The sequence below is a fragment of the Lactuca saligna genome, chromosome 8 (genome assembly GCF_052625555.1).
Source record: "Lactuca saligna cultivar CGN05327 chromosome 8, ASM5262555v1, whole genome shotgun sequence".
Classification (NCBI taxonomy): domain Eukaryota; kingdom Viridiplantae; phylum Streptophyta; class Magnoliopsida; order Asterales; family Asteraceae; genus Lactuca; species Lactuca saligna.
In genome coordinates this window covers 125858200-125881234 of record NC_136424.1, presented here as the reverse complement: position 1 = coordinate 125881234, position 23035 = coordinate 125858200, and the positions used below count along the sequence as shown (strand labels likewise).

Below are 23035 nucleotides of genomic sequence, written 5' to 3'. Positions count from 1 at the left end.
TTATGTGCTGTATAAATCGAGCTTCTAAATCAAGCTTCTAAACCACAATATAATATTTCATGAATCGGTCAATTGGTTGAGATTGCAATAAAATTGTAAATTTAGTGACATAATTGAGAAAGAAAAAACTCGGCGTCAAAATGAAAATTTTGTGATAATATAGTTACTTCTTGTAATTTGAAACTCGGTATCAAAATAAAAATTTTGTTAAACTTAGTAACTTTATTGCAATTCGAAAAAAAATATTACCGAAAGAAAAGGGAAAACTCTTTATTTGATTGATATTGCAACAAAATTGTAAATATATACCGAAAAAATAACTTGGCATCAATATGGAAATTTTATGGTAATATAGTCAAACATCGATAAAATTATAAATTAATTTCCACCAACAATAAATATTTTCAACAAAGTTATAAACATTTTCAATAAATTAAAATAAAAACGATTATTGAAAACCGATTATCTTACTAAAATACTTATCTTTTAAATTTTATTCCATTAATCACTCAAAAAAAAAAATCCAGATCATTATAGAAAGAGTACCCAGACCGTAAGATCTTCTTTCTTTTCTTTGTACGAGTTGCTAAAATGAAATCGTTGTAAATCGTAATGGACCCAAAAGAAAGCTGCGAAATTGGATTAGAGGCATAAAACAGGTCTAAATGCACCCAAAGTACAAGCTCAAGGAAGCAGTTGATTCTCTTTACAGATACAATTATGTCAACCCTGAAGCATACACTCGTCTTGTCCTTGATTGCGTTCGATTCAGTGATGCCCATCAAGCCAAGCGCTTACAATCTCACATGGACGAAAATCTCTACGAACCCAACACCACTTTTATCCACAATCGTCTTCTTGACGTCTACGCTAAATCTGGCAAACTTTTGGATGCACAGAACCTGTTCGATAAATTGCCCCAACGAGATATCTTCACTTACAACGCGATGTTAAAAGCTTACTCTAAAACAGGGTCTGTCGACGAGTTACAGCGACTATTCATTGACATGCCAAGTCGAGATTTTGTTTCATACAACACCGTGATTGCGGGTTTGGCTTCAAGAGGTCTTGCAAGAGACGCCTTGAAGGTGTTTGTTAAAATGCAAAAAGAAGGATTTCAGGCAACCGGGCATACTTATGTGAGTGTGTTAAATGCATGTTCACGGGTATTGGATTTAAGACATGGGAAGCAAGTTCATGGAAAGATCATAGCTTGTGGCTTACTCTCCAATGGTTTCATCTGCAATTCTTTGACTGATTTCTATGCTAAATGTGGTGAGATTAATGCTGCTAGATGGTTGTTTAACAGCATGTCTAACAAGAACGTGGTTTCATGGAATTCAATGATTTCTGGATGCATGAAAAACGGGTTGCCAGAAGAATGCCTAGAACTGTTTCATGAAATGAAGTTGTCTTGTATAAAACCTGACATGGTTACAGTTTCAAATGTTCTTGGTGCTTTCTTTCAAACAGGGAAAATAGATGAAGCACATAAACTTTTTACAGAGGTCGAGGACAAAGATGTCATTTCTTGGACAACAATGATATCAGGTTATGTCCAAAATGGGAAAGAAGAAGATGCCTTGATGTTATTTAGCAAAATGTTAATGAATAACATCAAACCAGACAAGTTTACAATTTCAAGTGTAGTTAGTTCATGTGCTAAATTAGCTTCTTTATTTTATGGTCAAACAATTCACACGAAAGCAATACAAATGGGAGTTGATAATGACACACTTGTGTCAAGTGCCCTTGTTGATATGTATTCAAAATGTGGTCAACCAAGTCAAGCTCGGGAGATTTTCAATACTATAAATACCAAAACAATCGTTTCTTGGAATTCAATGATTTTAGGGTATGCACAAAATGGTAAAGATCTTGATTCGCTAAGACTTTATGAAGAAATGTTGAAAGATAACATAAAACCAGATGGAATTACATTTATTGGTGTTCTTTCTGCTTGTATCCATGAAGGTCTTATTGAAAAGGGAGAAAAATATTTTCTTTTAATGAAAGAAAAATACGGGATTTTACCGAATTTGGATCATTACGCGTGTATGATAAATCTTTATGGTCGATCAAATCGTATAGAAAAAGCCATTGAAATCATAAAGGGTATGCCTTTAAAACCGAATAGTCTCATTTGGTCAACTCTTTTGTCTGTTTGTAATCTCAAAGGTGATATAGAACATGCTGAGCTGGCAGCAAGACACTTATCTGAGGTGGACCCGTTGAATGCTGAACCTTATATCACTCTTTCAAATTTATACGCTGTTAATGGTAGATGGAAAGATGTGGCATCCATGAGAAAACTTATGAACAACAAGAATGTTAAAAAGTTTGCAGCATTTAGTTGGATTGAAATTGATGGAAAAGTTTATAAATTTGTGTCAGAAGATCGAACGCATCCTGAATCAAAACTTATTTATCGGAGATTAAATGAGATGATAAGAAGATTAGTGGAATCTGGATTTAGTCCAAATAAAGATTTGGTGTTGCATGATGTTGGGGATGATGAAAAGTTTGAATCTATATGTTACCATAGTGAAAAATTGGCTCTTGTTTATGGGTTGATGAGGAAAGGTGAAGGAAAGCAACCAATTAGGATTTTGAAGAATATTAGGGTTTGTGGTGATTGTCATGTTTTTATGAAGTTTGTTTCAAGAATTATTGGTAGGAAAATTGTATTGAGAGATTCGAATAGATTTCATCACTTTGTAGATGGATCTTGCTCATGCAAGGACCTTTGGTGATCTTTTTAGGTTTATGAAATTTACATGGAATTTAATATGTTATAAGAACAAGAAAATTGATTAGAACCATGAACACTTTGATTTTTGTCATCCTAAAATAGACTGAGAGTGAGGTAGGTGTTCGTTTGGATGGATGGGTTCGATCCGATCAAATTAAGTAAATCGAAATTGATTTCGGTTTTCGAAATAAGGATCCGAATAGTCCAAACTAAATTTAAATTTGATCTGATCCAGTTTCAATTTGGTTAGATTGGTTTTTATAATTTGGTTTTCAAAACTAGAACATTTTAAAATGACATAATTATACTATTATCCAATTTTTGTTGAAAAAACAAAAACAAATTATTTATTGTGATTTAAAATTTATAAAGAACTACTAAGAAGGTATATTATGGCTTAATATTTAATAGATAAAAAACTTTGAAAGAAAATGCATATTAATATTTTTTTATTAGGTGAAACTTTTTGACTTATTTGAAAAAATGAATCATAAAAACTAACAAAAAATTATAGATATATTAAAAATAAGTAAATAATAATTTGTTATTCAGTTTTTTTGGACTATTCGGTTCTTATTTTATAAACCAAAACCGATCCGAAATCCAAAATAATAATTCGATTTTGTTGAAAACCAATCCAAAAATCTGAATATTGTAACAAAATAGTCCAATCCAAATTATCTAATTGGACAATTTATTTTTATCAAAATAATAAACCCTACTAGGTTAATAAGAGAAAAAAATGTAATTTTTGTCTTATCCAAAAAAGCAAGGGAGAACAAACTTGCTATTGATTTTTTATATAGGTAAAAGACATAAATACCCTTGCCATCCACAGAATCGAAATGCCCTTGACATCCACATAATCGAAGGTAGACCTAAAGAGTTTACCCTGTACGGTCATGTCTTTTATCATTTCCTTTTTGTGCTTTTTGCCTTTAGACAATAATTTTTTATGTTGTTTTTTATGTGACATGCCTTTTATCATTTCCTTTCTTTTTGCCTTTAATAATTTGTTGTGTCTTTTAGTGAAATCTACCACATTCATGGCAAAACAATGGTGGAGTTCGTCTCTTTAAAAATGTTTTCTTTCCTTGTAATGGAAAGGTAAACAATTATGATTCATGTAGGTATTTCATTTTTTTAATTTAATTATAAAATTTCTATAGGAATAAAGTATAATGCAAGAAAAAGCAACATACTTATCGTGTACCAATATATTCTTGCATAAATTAGCATAAATTGATAAATCCATTTTTATTGAATATTTCTATGTATGTCAAAAACTTCATGGGTATTTTAACTATATATAAATAAACAAAAGGTTTAAAACATGAAAAAATGAATGGAGATTCCTATACAATTGTTATTATGACATTTGGAATCTTAATTTGTAGTAAGAAGAAAAGTATTAAAGTATTTAGACAGACTCAAGTGGAAAGGTGTTCTGTCATTCATTCCCACAATAAGTTTAAAGTTTGAAATGACACAATGTTTTTGAAAAAATGTTATGTAAATAATGCCAAAACAAGGAAATATTGTGACCCCAAATCAGTATTATTAATGTTTTTAATAATTGGAACGGACAAATAGGTAATGTGATGTCAATTATTCTGAAACTATTCCAAACTTCTTTATGGAGTATGCCAAAAAGACTACTTTTGTGTTATCGTGGATCATAGAAATTTAAAAAATATATATACCATGGTATTGTTTACAAACTTATCTAAACTTATAGGGATTATTAGAAGCTATATCAAGCTATATCATTCGGTTTTATTGTTGTTTGTTGGAGTAAATTATTTTTCATTCCTTGCGTATAATTGATTTTTGTAATTTTGGTATTAATTGGAGTTATTGTAATGTTTTTTTGTCCATACTCAAAGTAAAATGATTATTTTAGTTCCTGGGTATAACTTGTTTTTGCAATTTGACATGGAACGGGTTACAGAGATTCAAAAAAAAAAAAAAAAAAAACCGAAAACCTCAAAAAATAAATCGAAGTTGCAATAAAAATATTTTTAGGACTAAAATTGAGATAATCAGCTATAGTTAGAAACCGAAGATGTAAGTTACTATCATTCAGTTAGCGTTGAATGATTTTGAACCTCTTAATGGTTAAGAAAATATAGGGCCCCTTAACCATGCAAATGTTGTATGAAAATCAAACTCTATTGACTGATTATGAGGTGGTCTCTAAATTATTTCGTTCAGAAGTTATCAAAAGACCCCAAAGCCTCTTCATTTGTAGATCAAGTTCACATTATTTTTCTTAAAATATAATTTCTGCTTAAATTTTCAATCGTTGCAAGTAAATTAAAACAAGTAAACACTTTCCACCTTTATATCCAACTTTTAAACTGTTTTAAGAAAATATATAAAATCTATAATGATATAAATAAACATCAAAACGAAAATCTTTTGACCATTTCCAGAACTTTTCAGTCAACTTCTGGTGAACAGTATTCGTAAACTCGATTGTGTTTGTCACCACTGTATGCATCCAGACCTTAAGAATGTTTTCAAGCTCCATTCATCAAGGATACTATACTGTCATGCCCTTGAATTGACACATCCATGCAGTAAAGTCATTTAACATTAAAAAAAAAAAAAAAAACAAAAACAAAAAAAAAACACTACGTTTTTTTATTATTTGGCAAAAACTATATATATACATTTATTATTATTACAACTCGAACATATCATAAATTTATATTTTAAATTTCAAGACCGTCTTTGAACCGGACTCAAAAGGTCCGGTTCGGCCCATTGGTTCAAAACATAGTAACTGATGACTCGGGCCAACCTTGACTGTGTGTGGTCTTTAGTCGTCTGAATGAAGAACAAACTGGAATCGGTTGAAATCATTAGTTCTATATTTTGAACTGATATATCGGTTCGGGTTTTTTATGTGGATCAAGCTTTTTGGGCCTGGTTTAGATTTGGTTTGGCCCAATCCATATGCATTAGTGAATCAAATGTAAGCAAACAAGTGAACAACTTTCGTATAGTTACTTTGTGATAATTTACATTGATAGACCTTTAGAAGTAGGGAAAAAATAACACATTAGAAGCTTGCTCATATTGGGGTTATTTGGTTTAAAGATTAAAAGGATTGGGATATGTATATTTTATCATTAAATAATTTTTATAAGAGAATCAAAACTCAACATTTTTAGGTTGTTTAAAGAATTATCAATGATTTAAAGAAGAATTGGGTCATAAGGAGTTATTGGTTTACAATTTTAATAAGGATACACTACAATCATACATAAAATAATCTTCTTTTATGATATCTATATATATTTTATTGGTATATGTACATTTATATTTCAGTTAAATATTATATAATGTTATGGGGGGATGTACCATGTATGTATAGAAGATGGGATCATGGGAGGCGTGTGCTTTAAAGAGACATTTTTTTTTCCAAATATTTATCATTGCATAATGGGTGTAAAGTATTTAATGGTGTAGGGTTTTGTTTAAAGGTGTATCAACATATACAACCATAATTGAGAAATAAGATATTCACTTGTATATTATTCATATATGACTTATTACTTATATTTTTTAAATTTAGCTAAAAAGGTTTGATGTAAAGTTATTTGGTATCAAACAATTCTAGGATATATAAATAATACAAAAACAAGGCTAAGATGTAGACAAGTGCACAAGTATGGCATACTATATTCCTTCACTTGCTTTTCGTTAATTAAATTACAAATGTGACAAGAAGATGGAATGATATAATGTTTTAAAAGTTGAAAAAATATTGCAATCGAATAAACATGATGTGTATGGGTGACTGAAATCCTATGAGGACAGTTGAACATGCTGACAATCGATAGAATAATATCGTTAGAGTTGATGTAGAGAAGGTTACAATATTAAGCTAAATTCATACGCTAGAAACATATTTTAAGCCAATTTCAATTTGAACAATGTGTTTTTATCCTCATTTACGTCCATACTTTCATTATTTTACACCAAAAAGCAATATACTTTAGTTTTTTTAATCATTTTAAATAATAGATGTCTAAAATGGATAAAAATATAGTGTTCAACAAAAGTTTGCTTAAAATAACCTATTATTATGTACAAAAATATTATGTTCCTCTATTGATCATGATATATTATACAACTAAATTCGACTTCTACAATAATCTCTTGTTAGAATGTAGACAAGATCAAAGTATTTTTTTTTTCATATGTAATTCTTGTGGACCAAATGACAATCATATTGAAGAGAATTTGGACCATGTTTAGCAAAGTACAAAGGACATTCAATGTATGTAGAGTTAAAATTGTACAAATGAAAGTGACTTCATACAAATAGGCTTTAAATAAGATTCTATATGCAAAATTATATTTTGTTTTTCATTGGATATGTTTATTAAAGGATTAAATTGTTCATTAATAAAATTAAATGCGCTAATATTGTATAAATCACTAGTAATATCACAACACAATTGATTTATATGTTTAAAGCTCAATGAAAAACCACAACTAGTAAGTATATAATACAAGTGTTTTATTGTCAAATGCAAGGAACAGATTAAACAATTTGTTAATGTGGAAGTCACGTGATTGATTTTTATATGTAAATCACTTATTAAAAGAATAATTTTGGGATTTTCAAATCTTAAAATAGGTCTCAGTCCAAGTCTTCTGTTTATTCATTGGTTTTTTAAAAAGTCGGTTAAATTAATATATAATAATTGTTTACCATATATAATCGATTGTTATTTAAGGAATTGTTTTTTTTTTTTTTTTTAAACTTAATACTTTGTTATCTAAAATAATAATAAGAAAAATGTTAACAATATTGAAAAATTCGAATCCACACGATTAAACATTTATTTTAGCAGCACAACTTATTGTTTGTTTGCCATTTTATTCGATAAAAGTTCTTAGTCAATATTAATTTTCGAAAAAGAAATAATTAATAAATATAATATTTCACATAGATTCTCTATTTTAAGGAAGCAATAATATCTCGATATTTTCATCTCTATTACATAAACTAATCAGTTTGTAAATGGTTAATTTAAATTGTGGTTCCCAACTAATTCCTTCTTGTGATTTGGACTCAAAAGGTCAACTTTAGAATTAAAGTCCACGTGTGATGTCGTAAAATATATATATTTTTTTCGTAAAAATGATTTTTTTTTTCCATATATACTTTCAAAAAAACGGAGTAAAAATGTTCAAAGAGGATAAATCAACCTAAACCTTGCAATGTTCAAAGAGTATAAATCAACCTAAACCTTGCACTTCACCTTATAATTGTCATTATTCGTTGTAATATGAAGGTTTTAGTGACAACTTTAGAAGGCTCAGTATAAATCGTTGTACTAATTATTAGCGATGAAGCCTTTGAAAATTAACAACGAAAGACCATCATTGATACGTGTTTTGATGGTCTAAAAAATTATAAATATCTATTTTTGGACATTTAGTGACAAACTAGTGACTGATATTTTTTTTAAAGTGTACTATTATTATTCTAAGTTTGTGAAGAAAATAATGAGGACTTTTTTAGAGCGAAAGAAACCTATACCAATAATATTAATTCGTGGAAAGAAATTAGTTTTCACGACTTAATACGAAGACATTGATGTCATTATATTACAGACTGTTTTTTTGATAGCTATCATAGTGAAAGTTTTATCATGTCGAATAGTATCATATTAAGTTCACTATACTTCTAACGAATATTATGGTTTTCATGTTTGTAAAGTTACGGAGAAAATTATGTATAACTATAGTTCCTTACATTTTATTTATACAATGACCAAAGAATGTTATATTCATATGATAATAATTGTTTATGAATTTATAGTGTGATTTAAATTGTATCGATGATCAATAATTTTTTAGGAAAAAAAAATGCGTCTTCAATTTTGTCAAGTTACATGGGAAATTTGAGTATGCCATACTCATAGACTTTGTGGTTTTGTTTTTGCAAATTGCAATTATCGTAATTTAACAAAACTAAGAAAGAGTAAAGGATACTCGTAGAGTCATGATGTACTCACTAACCAATATAGCAGCGAATTAAATAATTATATTCTCTAAACAATAAAAATGATGTTCACACTTGAATTTAAAACCTTAATTTCAGTTTATTTCTGCTCACAAATTCAAAATTGAGCCTTTAAATAAGCAAATGTTATATTCTTTTAAATTAGTTTCTTGTTCGTACTATTTTTTTCTAATAAAATCGCTTTCTATCATTGAAACAATAAAAAAAAAATTCAATTTTCTTTCACGCGTCTCTAACAAACTTTTTGATTCTTCGATTCATATCCAATAGTTCGATCGATCAAATCCCAAATTTTGATTTGACATTTGATCTTATTTATTAACTAAATTTAATCCATGTTTTAATTGGAGTAAGATCTTTAGACCATGTGGTATGGTCATTATTCCTTACGGATCTTTTATAAGGCTGATTTGGCACAAGCCCTCCCGTGAACAATATTTCTTATGTCCGTAAGTTTGGTGAGTTCGGCAACAGAAGAGAGAGAAGAGGCCAACAATGTTTAGACTATTTGAACAAAAATAATAATAATTTAACAAAATTACGTTTTTTTACTAATAAAAATGGTAACCTATTTTATACACAAACATTAGTTTTTTCTTTCTAAACAACCATCCACTTCTCACTCACTCAACCTCAAAAGATCAACACCCAAGCCCTTCACATGCTCCAAACACGCCCACTTTCACAACACATTGCTAATACCCACATTTCGAATCAAGTGGGGCAGTTCATAAACATGCTACAATCCTCATTTATTCAACACCATCACTTTCCAACTATCTTTTTAATAAAATTATTCCCACCAATCAAACCCTTTCCAAACACCAAACCAATTCAAATCATTTCAATCCTTACAACATCAACATTCTTGATTCCATCCTTCACAAGCATAACCTTCTCAACAACCTCCCTACTACGACGATGATGACGAAAAAGTACAATAATCTCAATCATAATCGTATAAAAGAAAAAAAAAAAAAAAGGTGGTAGGAATTTGACCAAAGACAGGGAAACAGTGTTAACAAAAGCTCGAAATTTTTTATTGGGAAAATGACTCTTGAGGGTAATTAAGTTTTGCGTTTGTACTCATTTGGTCACTTTTTTTGTATTCAATATACTATCGAACTTTTTGTTTGCGTTCACCAAAACCCTTTTGACCGGCTTTTGACCTGTGATAGCCGGTCAAAAGGTTATGGTGAACACAAACAACAAGTTCGATGGTATATTGAGTACAAAAAAAAGGAAAGAGACCAAATGAGAACAAATGCAACAGTTGGTTACCCTCCTGATTCATTTTCCTTTTACTCATTTACAACAAATCTCACGTCATCCCCTACTGATATTAATGACTTTATGAGATTCATTCTTGCTTCTCTTCAAAACATAACTCACGAAAGAACATTATTCATACATGTACAACTTTGTAATGCACTTGAATATTTATTATGGAAATCTTGACTAAGTAGACGCATTTCATGACTACATTTACATTTCCAATCAAATGATTTATCGTATCATGGATTCTAAACAAGTCTACAACCGAGTGGAATCACAAGTGCTGTGATTTTTGAATTTACTTAGCTTTAAGATCGAATTCATGGGATAAGATACAACATCAATATGTACAATATCATGCTACTTTTGTAGATACATCACCATAATATACCTTGAGATAAACGTTTATGCTGATAAATATACCTCTCATACACAATCATATCCTTTTGCACAGAGGTGTTGACAGCTAACCACAATAAGTATAACGTAGACCATGTTTTAACAAGGTTACCCCTTTGAAACGCTCTTCATATACGTTATAGCCAAAGAAGGTTGCAATCTTTGATAATTTTGCAACTTTAATTTCATTTAAATTTTCGGGGAAAATGACTCAGGAGGGTAACCAACTGTTGAGTTCGTTCTCATTTGGTCCATTTCCTTTTTTTTTTGTACTCAATATACCATCGAACTAGTTCTTTGTGTTCACCATAACCCTTTAACCGGCTATCACAGGTCAAAAGGGTTATGGTGAACGCAAACAACAAGTTCAATGGTATATTGAATACAAAAAAAGGAAAGTGACAAAATGAGTACAAACGCAAAAGTTAATTACCCTCAATAGTCATTTTCCCTATTTTATTTGTAGATGACAAAGTTGACAATGTCAATCTGTTATCATGAGTTCTAGTACACTCCATAGGTGTCACACCCCCAAACCAAGGATGGCGGAAACGTACGGGGGTGGAGGACTTCATGTACAGTATCACAACAATGAAAATAATAGTGCTCAAAGTAAATACAACCATCATAAATATAATTGAAAAAGTTACACCAAAGTATATGTTTACATGATTCAAAGTCAATTACATTATGATGACAAAAATAAATTGTTGACAGTTTAACGTCCCATCCTCAAAGCGATGAAGTTTTCCTGTTTCACTGATTTCCTGAGAATACAAGTAGTTTTGAAAAGTGTCAACAATTAAGTTGGTGAGTTCATAAGAGTTTTGTTTGAAGTAGAAACCGTTTTCCTTGTAAAATCGATATAGTTTGATTTCCAGAAAATCCAATATTTTCTTAGTTAAGTGTGAATAGAAATATTCCTATATGATGCATTAATGAACCCTAGAGTGACCCATAGAGTTCCTCTATAATCGTCCAGTGTATATAAGTTATATAAGGTTTAAATTAGATAAAACGTTGAATATAGTGGGTCTGCCCTAGGTCCACAACCCAACGAGGAACAGGAGATGAGGCGGGCACTACCAATTCTAGGCCAATAAAGACTAAATTCTTATATGACTCAAACATATACGCTCAGCGACTATAGTTGAAGTCTAACAATTCTAGATGAAATATAGTTTGATTTCCAGAAAATCCAATATTTTCTTAGTTAAGTGTGAATAGAAATATTCCTATATGATGCATTAATGAACCCTAGAGTAACCCGTAGAGTTCCTCTATAATCGTCCAACGTATAAAAGTTATATAAGGTTTAAATTAGATAAAACGTTGAATATAGTGGGTCTGCCCTAGGTCCACAACCCAATGAGGAACAGGAGATGAGGCCGGCACCACTAATTCTAGGCCAATCAAGACTAAATTCTTATATGACTCAAACATATATGCTCAGCGACTATAGTTGAAGTCTAACAATTCTAGATGAAATATAGTTTGATTTCATAATAACTATCTTAAGTGAACCTGGTACTTTGTATCGGTACCCCCTTTTTTGTATAGAGACCCGGCACTTTGTATTTGTACCCCTTTTTGTATAGAGACCCGACACTTTGTATTTGTACCCCTTTTTGTATAGAGACCCGACACTTTGTATTTGTAACCCTTTTTGTATAGAGACCCGGCACTTTGTATTTGTAACCCTTTTTGTATAGAGACCCGGCACCTTGTATTTGTACCCCCTTTTTGTATAGAGACCCGACATTTTGTATTTGTACCCCTTTTTGTATAAAAACCAGCACTTTGTATTTGTACCCCTTTTTGTACGAGTGTGTTGAGTGATGTATCATAAACTATACCTATTATAGTTTATTAAATTGTTTGAAATGTATATGTACCCTAACTATACCTATTATAGTTTAGTATATTTCTTTGTAGTGTTTAGGAATCTCATTCTATGTAAGTCAAATGTATAGTACAATATAGCCATGTTTAACTTGCTTTGTTTTGTACTAATGATTATGATGGAGGATTCTTATAAATTCAGCAAGTAATTTCCTATTATATAAATATATCATAACAAGAAATACATGTAATATATGAAGTTATCAAAGATTTAACACTTTGCTCAACATGTTACAAAGTGTTTTGATAGTTAGAAGCTGTTAATTAATTCTTAGTCTTTCAGCACTGTTTTATAAAAATCATAGAAAAATCATACGAAGTCGAAAACTAGATCCGTAAATTCTGAGAGTTCCTAAAATGAGTCTAGTTTACTCACAATTTTTATCATGATTTTTGGAAGCTTTTAACTTGTCTTAAAATGCTCATATTCACAGACTGGTCCGGGTTTGTGTTTGAAAAGACAGGCTGTTTTGTAAAAATCACCATAAATTGTAGAAAAATCGTATGGAGATGTGCAAGTAGTCATTTTAAAGCTAAAAACTTGAACTATTTGCACCTTGTACAGTTTTGCAAACAAAAATGTTTAGGATGCCCAAAACAGTCCGTAAATGGAGTTGAACTTTTCTGATGAAGGCTGTTAGAAAATTTTAGTTATGTTCTTGGTGTTTTAACTTGTATTCCCCCCCTGAAAACTTGAGAAAACATGAAAATGTAGGGGTATGAACTCACCTTGAGTGATTTCAGTGGATGGATGATGGAGAGAAGGGGTGTTCAACTCAAGAACACTTGGGAAGATTGCTTGAAGATTTGAAGATCTAACACAAATATGATGGAGTTTGTGTAAGATATCATTGATTTGTGTGGAAATAAGTGAGATAATCACAAGGAGAATGGATTATGCTTACCAAATGTGGAAGAACACTTGATAATCAGCCTTGAATCTCGAGTTTGGTGGAGAAAAAGTTTGAGAGAAAAGTGGTGTTTGATACTTAGTGAAATGAGGGGAGAGGATGTTTGTTCCAGCTCTAAAAACGTGGGAATGGGTGGAAAATGAGTGCAAGGGACATTGAAGTGACCTAGGTAAGGTGGGGAGGTGTGGTTAGTCAAAGAGTGGGTGTGGGGTGGTTGCTTGTGACATTGGATAAGGCAAAGTCAACACTCCACCTTTAATAATTCACCCATTTGATTTTTATTATTTAGATAATGATTTTCATCAAAATATGTTTAAATTATGAATATTTAGAGTTTATTATGTTAAAATATAATTTCTGGAGAAAATCCCGCTTTAAAATCACGAAAAACGGGCTTAAAATGTTACAAATATCAAAAATGGGCTAAAAGTGACCAAATTCCGAATTCTGGCCGAGGTTCGGCCTTCTGATGCTGAAACCGAGAGGAGGGAGGGTAGAAACCGAGAGGGGAGAAGAGAGAGAGTAGAGACCGAGAGAAGAGAAGAGAGAGCAGAGACCGAGAGAAGAGAAGGGAAGAGACAGAGACCGAGAGAAGAGAAGGGAAGAGACAGAGACCGAGCGACCAGAAGAGACAGAGAGTGAGAAGATAGAGACCGAGCGACCAGAAGAGCGACCGAGAGAGGCAGAGACCGAGGCTCGGTCTCGCATGCCTCAGCCAACAGAGGCTCGGTTCTGGTCCTAAGAGGCCTCTCTTCTTGGTTTCGGTTCCTAAAGCCTATTTTTCTCGTTTTCGCCCCGTTTTAAGCCGTTTTTGAACCGGTTAAGGGTCGGAATGACCCGAATGATTCTAAAAAGTTACGGGAAACTTTTGGGGGAGATTTCTCACACTTGGAGAGATTTGGGAGAGATTTGACATTCTTGGGGAGATTTCCCATACAAAGAGATTTTTGTGAGAGATTTCACATACTTGGAGAGATTAGGGAGAGATTTGACATTCTTGGAGAGATTTCTCATACAGAGAGATATTTGAGAGAGATTTCACGTACTTGGAGAGATTTCTCATACAAAGAGATATTTGAGAGAGATTTCACGTGCTTGGAGAGATTTCTCATACAAAGGGATATTTGAGAGAGATTAAGTGACAACGATTGAGAGAGGTTCCATGTGGGACAGTTGTGAGTGTCCGGCTTCATAATGCAAGGCTTGTAAATCCTGTTAAGCCTTGCTTAAGGATCTTACACACTCCCGATGAGTATGCAACATTGTTTTATCGGTTTGGCTTACCACTTACTGCAGTTTTTAGGTTAAGGAGATCTAGTTGTACGTACTTTTCGATTTATGATTTCTTATCAGAATAACGGGTTGTTTAGTAAATACTGAACGTAAGTCCTAGTACATAAGGGTTAGTTGAGCTGACCGGTTTGACTTGTTGACTTTATTTGACTTTGAATTGACCAGAATTTGACGGTTGTCACATCATCCCCCCGTTAAAGGGAATTTCGTCCCGAAATTTGCACTTCGAATGGGGATCCAAGAATTTAGAGGAAAGATGGGGGAAACTTTTCGTAGTACAAGAAATTGATTATGGTGAGGAATAACTCGCCCGATGTCACATGATTATTACTATGCATGCTTTAATCGATGCTAGATTTAACATATAAAGAAATTCGAGATTTAAATGTCGATGTTAGAAACACGTACTGATATTTGCGGGCAGTTCCGGGGTGGTTTCTCCCTCGGTGATTGCAAGCACCCTTCCACCACCACCGGCATCTCTTGTTCTTGGGCATTCCCTTTTAAAGTGTCCCGTTTCTCCACACTTGTAACAGGTTGGGCTTGCTCCAAAGCCAGGGACCTGGTTGATGGGTCATGCTGGTGCCTTACAGAATCGAGCAGTGTGCCCCCCTCTGTCGCAGTTTTTGCAATGCATCTTTCGGCAAGCCCCAGTGTGATGGAAGTTACACTTGTTGCGTTTCAGAAGGGTTCCAGCGTATGGTTTCATGGGAGTTGGCGTGGTGAGGGTTGTGGCAGCATTCACAGCAAAGATCTGTTGCTTCTTAGCGAGGCCTTGGGCTGATTGGTCCTTCTTGTTGTCCCAAAACTTTCTTTCGCTGTTCCCTCCTCTTGCTTGGGTAAGGGTGGTTGTCATAGTGTCATGGTTGGCATGATGGTCAATGAGTTGTTGTGCTAACTCCTTGGCGCTGTCGAAGGTAGTTGGTCTTGAGGCCAGCACGCTATCTTGAATTTCGGGGGACAATCCCCAGAGGTATCGCTCCAACTTTTTGTCTTCCGGGGTGACCATAGCGGGACAAAGGAGTGCTAGATCACAAAATCGGTTGGTGTAAGTTGTAAGGTCGGAGCCTGCCATTCTGAGATTCCATAGTTCTTGCTCCAGCTTTTGCACTTCACCTCTTGAGCAATATTCCTTCAGCATCATCTTCTTTAAGTCCTCCCAACTTAACGAGTTAGCCACTGCAAGCGTAAGCGACTTAACTCTGCCGTTCCACCAAGTGAGAGCTCTTCCGATGAAGGTGAATGTCGCGTACTTGACTTTGCTCGCTTCGGAGCAAGCACAAATCTCAAAGATTGCTTCGGTTCTCTCGAACCATTGAATTAGCGCGAGGACACCCCCACTTCCATAGAAGGAATCGGGTTTGCCATTTGTGAAGTCCTTGTAAGTTCATTCCTTTGTGCGTCCTGCACTATCCCCGTGGTTAGGGTTTGTGGCTCCAGATCCAGCACCACCAGTGCTATTTGTACCAATTTGCGACATTGCAGCTACCACGGCTGCTGTTACTGCAGCTTGGAACATTTCGGGATCAAACCGAGGAGGTGGCGTTGGAGGTGGTGGCGCTGTGCTGCCGGAAGGTCTGGGTCTTTTCCTTGGTGGCATCGTTCTGTCATGAGTTTGCAAAAAAAAAATGATCAGATGGTAAGTTTCTACTAGTAAAGACAAGTCAGTTGTTATAGAATTAGATTTTTCCTGCATTATTCTCCGATTTATGAATGCCTTATATATAATTCATAAAGGAAGTCCATATGAATGAACTTCATGAGTTAGTAGGTTTTGTGGTCTCTCTTAGATTTTTCACGAGTGTGCTCAAGGCGATTGGTGCGGATCGTATGTATTCTTGTATTTGCATCAACCTCTGCGATACTATGGAGAGTTGTTCTACCCTGAATCTCGTTTTGGGCAACTCTACGGACCAGGATTGGAAAAATTCTATCTGCTGAGCTTCCTTCGTTTATGTTGTATTAACTTCGTTCTCTATTAAACGACATATGTTGGTCTTGTTTTTCGCTCCAGGTTTCCAAGCACTCTACCCAAGGAGGCGTCGAGCCTTGAAAAGTTGGACAAAGGTTAGGATTTGGAACAAGAGTCATCGGGGTTAAGTTCTCCACTTCAGGATCGGAGTCAGAACCATCAGCATAGCCTTCAGCTTGGTGACCATTCCCAGGGGTTGGGTAATCATTCTCTGGCTCCTCTCCGAGCCATTTGGTATTGTCGTGGTTAGGGTAGTACGGGTCATCGTGTGGATCGAATCCAGCCATGATATCTTCGCGAGAAATGGGGATATAAGAAATAACTAAGCAAACGTACTAATTAGCTAATTATATGATGATCTTTATCAGGTACTTCAATGCATTGTTTAGTGCATACTAGTCATATGTATTCGGGACAGGATAGACCTTCGAATAAGCGGCCCTAACTCTAAATCCCCAATCCAACGAGAACAAGATGTAAAGCAAAGATCCACAGATTCTAAGTCTATGACGTCCTGGATACATATAATTTCAATGTATCCCCTAAGCAATTATTGACTTATTGATAAAAATCTATTTTGTTCTCAGATAAGTAATTATAATAATGCCAAAATACCCCTATGGTATTTCATTGTGGTAGTGTTGGTAAGTTTTTAGACTTGTTGCCACATCACAACCATTTTTGGGCATATGCTAATCACTCCTCGGACCAGCATAGTTGATCAGGCTATGCCACTCCCAAGACTGACCATACATCCCCAGGCTTACCTGTGATGTCCAACAATCATTACTTTTGTGTTTGTCCTAAAATGATGTTGACCTTAGTATGTATGCATCCATGTATACTTTTAACAAAAGCTATTTATTCCTAAAGGTATAGTGGTTTTGAAAACTTTAAATCAGAGACCTTAGTCCCAATGCATTTATAGTTTGTATATCTTATGTGGTTCGATATACTTAGCTCACTATAAACAATACTCTGATACCAATCTGTCACACCCCCAAACCAAGGATGGCGGAAATGTCCGGGGGTGGAGGACTTCATGTACAGTATCACAACAATGAAAATAATAGTGCTCAAAGTAAATACAACCATCATAAATATAATTGAAAAAGTTACACCAAAGTATATGTTTACATGATTCAATGTCAATTACATTATGATGACAAAAATAAATTGTTGACGGTTTAACGTCCCATCCTCAAAGCGATGAAGTTTTCCTGTTTCACTGATTTCCTGAGAATACAAGTAGTTTTGAAAAGTGTCAACAATTAAGTTGGTGAGTTCATAAGAGTTTTGTTTGAAGTAGAAACCGTTTTCCTTGTAAAATCGATATAGTTTGATTTCCAGAAAATCCAATATTTTCTTAGTTAAGTGTGAATAGAAATATTCCTATATGATGCATTAATGAACCCTAGAGTAACCCGTAGAGTTCCTCTATAATCGTTCAGCGTATAAAAGTTATATAAGGTTTAAATTAGATAAAACGTTGAATATAGTGGGTCTGCCCTAGGTCCACAACCCAACGAGGAACAGGAGATGAGGCGGGCACCACCAATTCTAGGCCAATCAAGACTAAATTCTTATATGACTCAAACATATACGCTCAACGACTATAGTTGAAGTCTAACAATTCTAGATGAAATATAGTTTGATTTCATAATAACTATCTTAAGTGAACCTGGTACTTTGTATCGGTACCCCCTTTTTTGTATAGAGACCCGACACTTTGTATTTGTACCCCTTTTTGTATAGAGACCCGACACTTTGTATTTGTACCCCTTTTTGTATAGAGACCCGGCACTTTGTATTTGTAACCCTTTTTGTATAGAGACCCGGCACCTTGTATTTGTACCCCTTTTTGTATAGAGACCCGACACTTTGTATTTGTACCCCTTTTTGTATAAAAACCAGCACTTTGTATTTGTAACCCTTTTTGTACGAGTGTGTTGAGTGATGTATCATAAACTATACCTATTATAGTTTATTAAATTGTTTGAAATGTATATGTACCCTAACTATACCTATTATAGTTTAGTATATTTCTTTGTAGTGTTTAGGAATCTCATTCTATGTAAGTCAAATGTATAGTACAATATAGCCATGTTTAACTTGCTTTGTTTTGTACTAATGATTATGATGGAGGATTCTTATAAATTCAGCAAGTAATTTCCTATTATATAAATATATCATAACAAGAAATACATGTAATATATGAAGTTATCAAAGATTTAACACTTTGCTCAACATGTTACAAAGTGTTTTGATAGTTAGAAGCTGTTAATTAATTCTTAGTCTTTCAGCACTGTTTTATAAAAATCATAGAAAAATCATACGAAGTCGAAAACTAGATCTGTAAATTCTGAGAGTTCCTAAAATGAGTCTAGTTTACTCACAATTTTTATCATGATTTTTGGAAGCTTTTAACTTGTCTTAAAATGCTCATATTCACAGACTGGTCCGGGTTTGTGTTTGAAAAGACAGACTGTTTTGTAAAAATCACCATAAATTGTAGAAAAATCGTATGGAGATGTGCAAGTAGTCATTTTAAAGCTAAAAACTTGAACTATTTGCACCTTGTACAGTTTTGCAAACAAAAATGTTTAGGATGCCCAAAACAGTCCGTAAATGGAGTTGAACTTTTCTGATGAAGGCTGTTAGAAAATTTTAGTTATGTTCTTGGTGTTTTAACTTGTATTCCCCCCCCTGAAAACTTGAGAAAACATGAAAATGTAGGGGTATGAACTCACCTTGAGTGATTTCAGTGGATGGATGATGGAGAGAAGGGGTGTTCAACTCAAGAACACTTAGGAAGATTGCTTGAAGATTTGAAGATCTAACACAAATATGATGGAGTTTGTGTAAGATATCATTGATTTGTGTGGAAATAAGTGAGATAATCACAAGGAGAATGGATTATGCTTACCAAATGTGGAAGAACACTTGATAATCAGCCTTGAATCTCGAGTTTGGTGGAGAAAAAGTTTGAGAGAAAAGTGGTGTTTGATACTTAGTGAAATGAGGCAAATGAGAGAAATGAGGGGAGAGGATGTTTGTTCCAGCTCTAAAAACGTGGGAATGGGTGGAAAATGAGTGCAAGGGACATTGAAGTGACCTAGGTAAGGTGGGGAGGTGTGGTTAGTCAAAGAGTGGGTGTGGGGTGGTTGCTTGTGACATTGGATAAGGCAAAGTCAACACTCCACCTTTAATAATTCACCCATTTGATTTTTATTATTTAGATAATGATTTTCATCAAAATATGTTTAAATTATGAATATTTAGAGTTTATTATGTTAAAATATAATTTCTGGAGAAAATCCCGCTTTAAAATCACGAAAAACGGGCTTAAAATGTTAAAAATATCAAAAATGGGCTAAAAGTGACCAAATTCCGAATTCTGGCCGAGGTTCGGCCTTCTGATGCTGAAACCGAGAGGAGGGAGGGTAGAAACCGAGAGGGGAGAAGAGAGAGAGTAGAGACCGAGAGAAGAGAAGAGAGAGCAGAGACCGAGAGAAGAGAAGGGAAGAGATAGAGACCGAGAGAAGAGAAGGGAAGAGACAGAGACCGAGCGACCAGAAGAGACAGAGAGTGAGAAGATAGAGACCGAGCGACCGAGAGAGGTAGAGACCGAGGCTCGGTCTCGCATGCCTCAGCCAACAGAGGCTCGGTTCTGGTCCTAAGAGGCCTCTCTTCTTGGTTTCGTTTCCTAAAGCCTATTTTTCTCGTTTTCGCCCCGTTTTAAGCCGTTTTTGACCCGGTTAAGGGTCGGAATGACCCGAATGATTCTAAAAAGTTACGGGAAACTTTTGGGAGAGATTTCTCACACTTGGAGAGATTTGGGAGAGATTTGAAATTCTTGGGGAGATTTCCCATACAAAGAGATTTTTGTGAAAGATTTCACATACTTGGAGAGATTAGGGAGAGATTTGACATTCTTGGAGAGATTTCTCATACAGAGAGATATTTGAGAGAGAGTTCACGTACTTGGAGAGATTTCTCATACAAAGAGATATTTGAGAGAGATTTCACGTGCTTGGAGAGATTTCTCATACAAAGGGATATTTGAGAGAGATTAAGTGACAACGATTGAGAGAGGTTCCATGTGGGACAGTTGTGAGTGTCCGACTTCACAATCCAAGGCTTGTAAATCCTGTTAAGCCTTGCTTAAGGATCTTACACACTCCCGATGAGTATGCAACATTGTTTTATCGGTTTGGCTTGCCACTTACTGCAGTTTTTAGGTTAAGGAGATCTAGTTGTACGTACTTTTCGATTTATGATTTCTTATCAGAATAACGGGTTGTTTAGTAAATACTGAACGTAAGTCCTAGTACATAAGGGTTAGTTGAGCTGACCGGTTTGACTTGTTGACTTTTTTTGACTTTGAATTGACCAGAATTTGACGGTGTCATTAAGAGTTCTAGAAGCATAAATCCACATCAAGCTTGGAAATAAGTGTATAATTCTTTTCATCTTTCCCAAACCTCATCTCTAGTTCCATGGAACCTTCCCATGTTAGAAGTTAGGAAGGATTTGAGTTATGAAATGAGTTGTAGATGATGATCCTTGGTTGAGAAATCAATTATTTGGAATCAAATCATGTTTTGAAGCACTAAGCCCTTGAAAATGGCGCATCTCAAACTTAAGTTTCATTATATAAATTTGATACTTAATTTAGCTTGGATTTGAGTTTCCTACACTTGTATTGAGTTAATTAATCCAATATATAGTACTAGCAACTTCTATTGAGCTTATTAAAATTTCAAGTTTTCAATGGAGCTTCAATGGAGTTATAGGTATGGAATTATGATTGTGATTTGGTTATAAACCTATATAACTTCAAATTGGATAATAAATTTAAGTTAAATTATCATTTGAGGTTAATAACTCAAGTATAAGCTTAAGAAATCATTAATGGAGTGCCCAAGGTTTTGAAACTTTGAATCATTAGATCTTCAATTCAAGATTTTAAATCCTCATGTTGATGAAGTGTAACACCCAAATCCAACTATCCAGGTATTCCATTATCCATCTTTAAGTAATTTCATTTTGGCAAAAGACCCTTCCACATGTTGGGCGTACATGTGGTACGCTTAGCGTACATGAGAGATGTGCATCTAGTGGCTAAGGCTCTTACACTGGGCGTACAAGCAGGTTCGCGGGGCGTACGACAACCAAATCCTCCTCAATTATTATCCAAGACTAAACGAGCTTTCTTGTATAGTCCACAACTATGGATGATTTACTGCCACTCTGGACTTCTAATGGTTCTACAATTAAGGAATTCTAAAGGTTCTACAATTCCAATATCTTATTTATTGTGGTTCATTCCGGAGTTCCATTTCGGATGTCATATCAATCTTTCATGTCTAGTCAAATCAATCATAAACATAGAAATAACTTGAGATTGAGTTTATATAAGTTTGGTGTTTGGCATTATGAAGAAGAAGATTGCTACGTTTTTGTTTGATATTAACCCGTTTCTGAAAGGACCATATTTTTCACTCCTAGATAAAATGTATGATGACATTTTCCAAGCTATGAAGGCCGTTGAAGAAGCAAATGAAAGGGATTCTGAAATAAATTAGGCATTAAATTAACATGCAGACGATCTAACAGAAGAAATAAATGAAAAAGAAAAATGGGTTGCTAAAGCTATGAAAAAAGTCAAAGAAGATGAGAAATGGATTCAACATGCAAATACAGAGATTGATAAGCTTTGTGCAGAACGAGACCGTCTAACATATGGTGTTAGTTTTAGAAGAAATGTTATTGACCGCGAACAAAATATATATCCCTTACAATTTCCTAATTTGTAGAAACCAATATAAGTATGTATTACAGTATTAGGATATGTAACGATCTTTATACTAATGTTAATGGAAAACATTGTCATTTTAGATTACCCTTTCTTTCCGTTTACATATTTAAGTTTCAAAAGACATTGGAATATTAAAATTTTGTATTACATTTCCAGGATAACTGGGATCTTGCATCTGGTGCAAACTAGCGGTGTCTACATTGTTTTCAAACAATTCCATGTAGGTTTCAATTGGGCTAAACCTATTACTCAATTGGACTCAATCTTCTATTATTGAGGTTGCCCTATGTGCTTCTTCGATGAGGTCCAATATGTTCACAAATTGTCGTGTATCTTCAGACATCGTAATGAGGAGCATTTGCATATTATAAAATGATAGTTTTCTCCGCTCCTTGGCTGTATAATGTGGTAATGAGATTTCCAATATTACCATTCGTTGTTACACACGTTGATAATCACGAATCAACTCTAAATTCAGTCGTATCAACAAGACGCCGTTGCTCTTATTCAAGATGTAATATATCATATTCTTTGGCAACTCATCCTCATTAATTGAGTTACTGGATGTTGGACGCTGAAAACAAAATATATTAACATACACATTAAAAACAGCTTGCATAAACGTATCCAATAGAAAAACCAACTTCCTGAAACACATCCA

The 23035-nt window shown here is 34.0% G+C and overlaps 1 pseudogene; it reads left to right on the top strand.

The window, feature by feature from the left end:
- The first annotated feature begins 529 nt into the window (after positions 1–529).
- LOC145008411 (pentatricopeptide repeat-containing protein At2g22070 pseudogene) lies at positions 530–2843 on the top strand (annotated as a pseudogene).
- The last annotated feature ends 20192 nt before the right edge of the window (positions 2844–23035 follow it).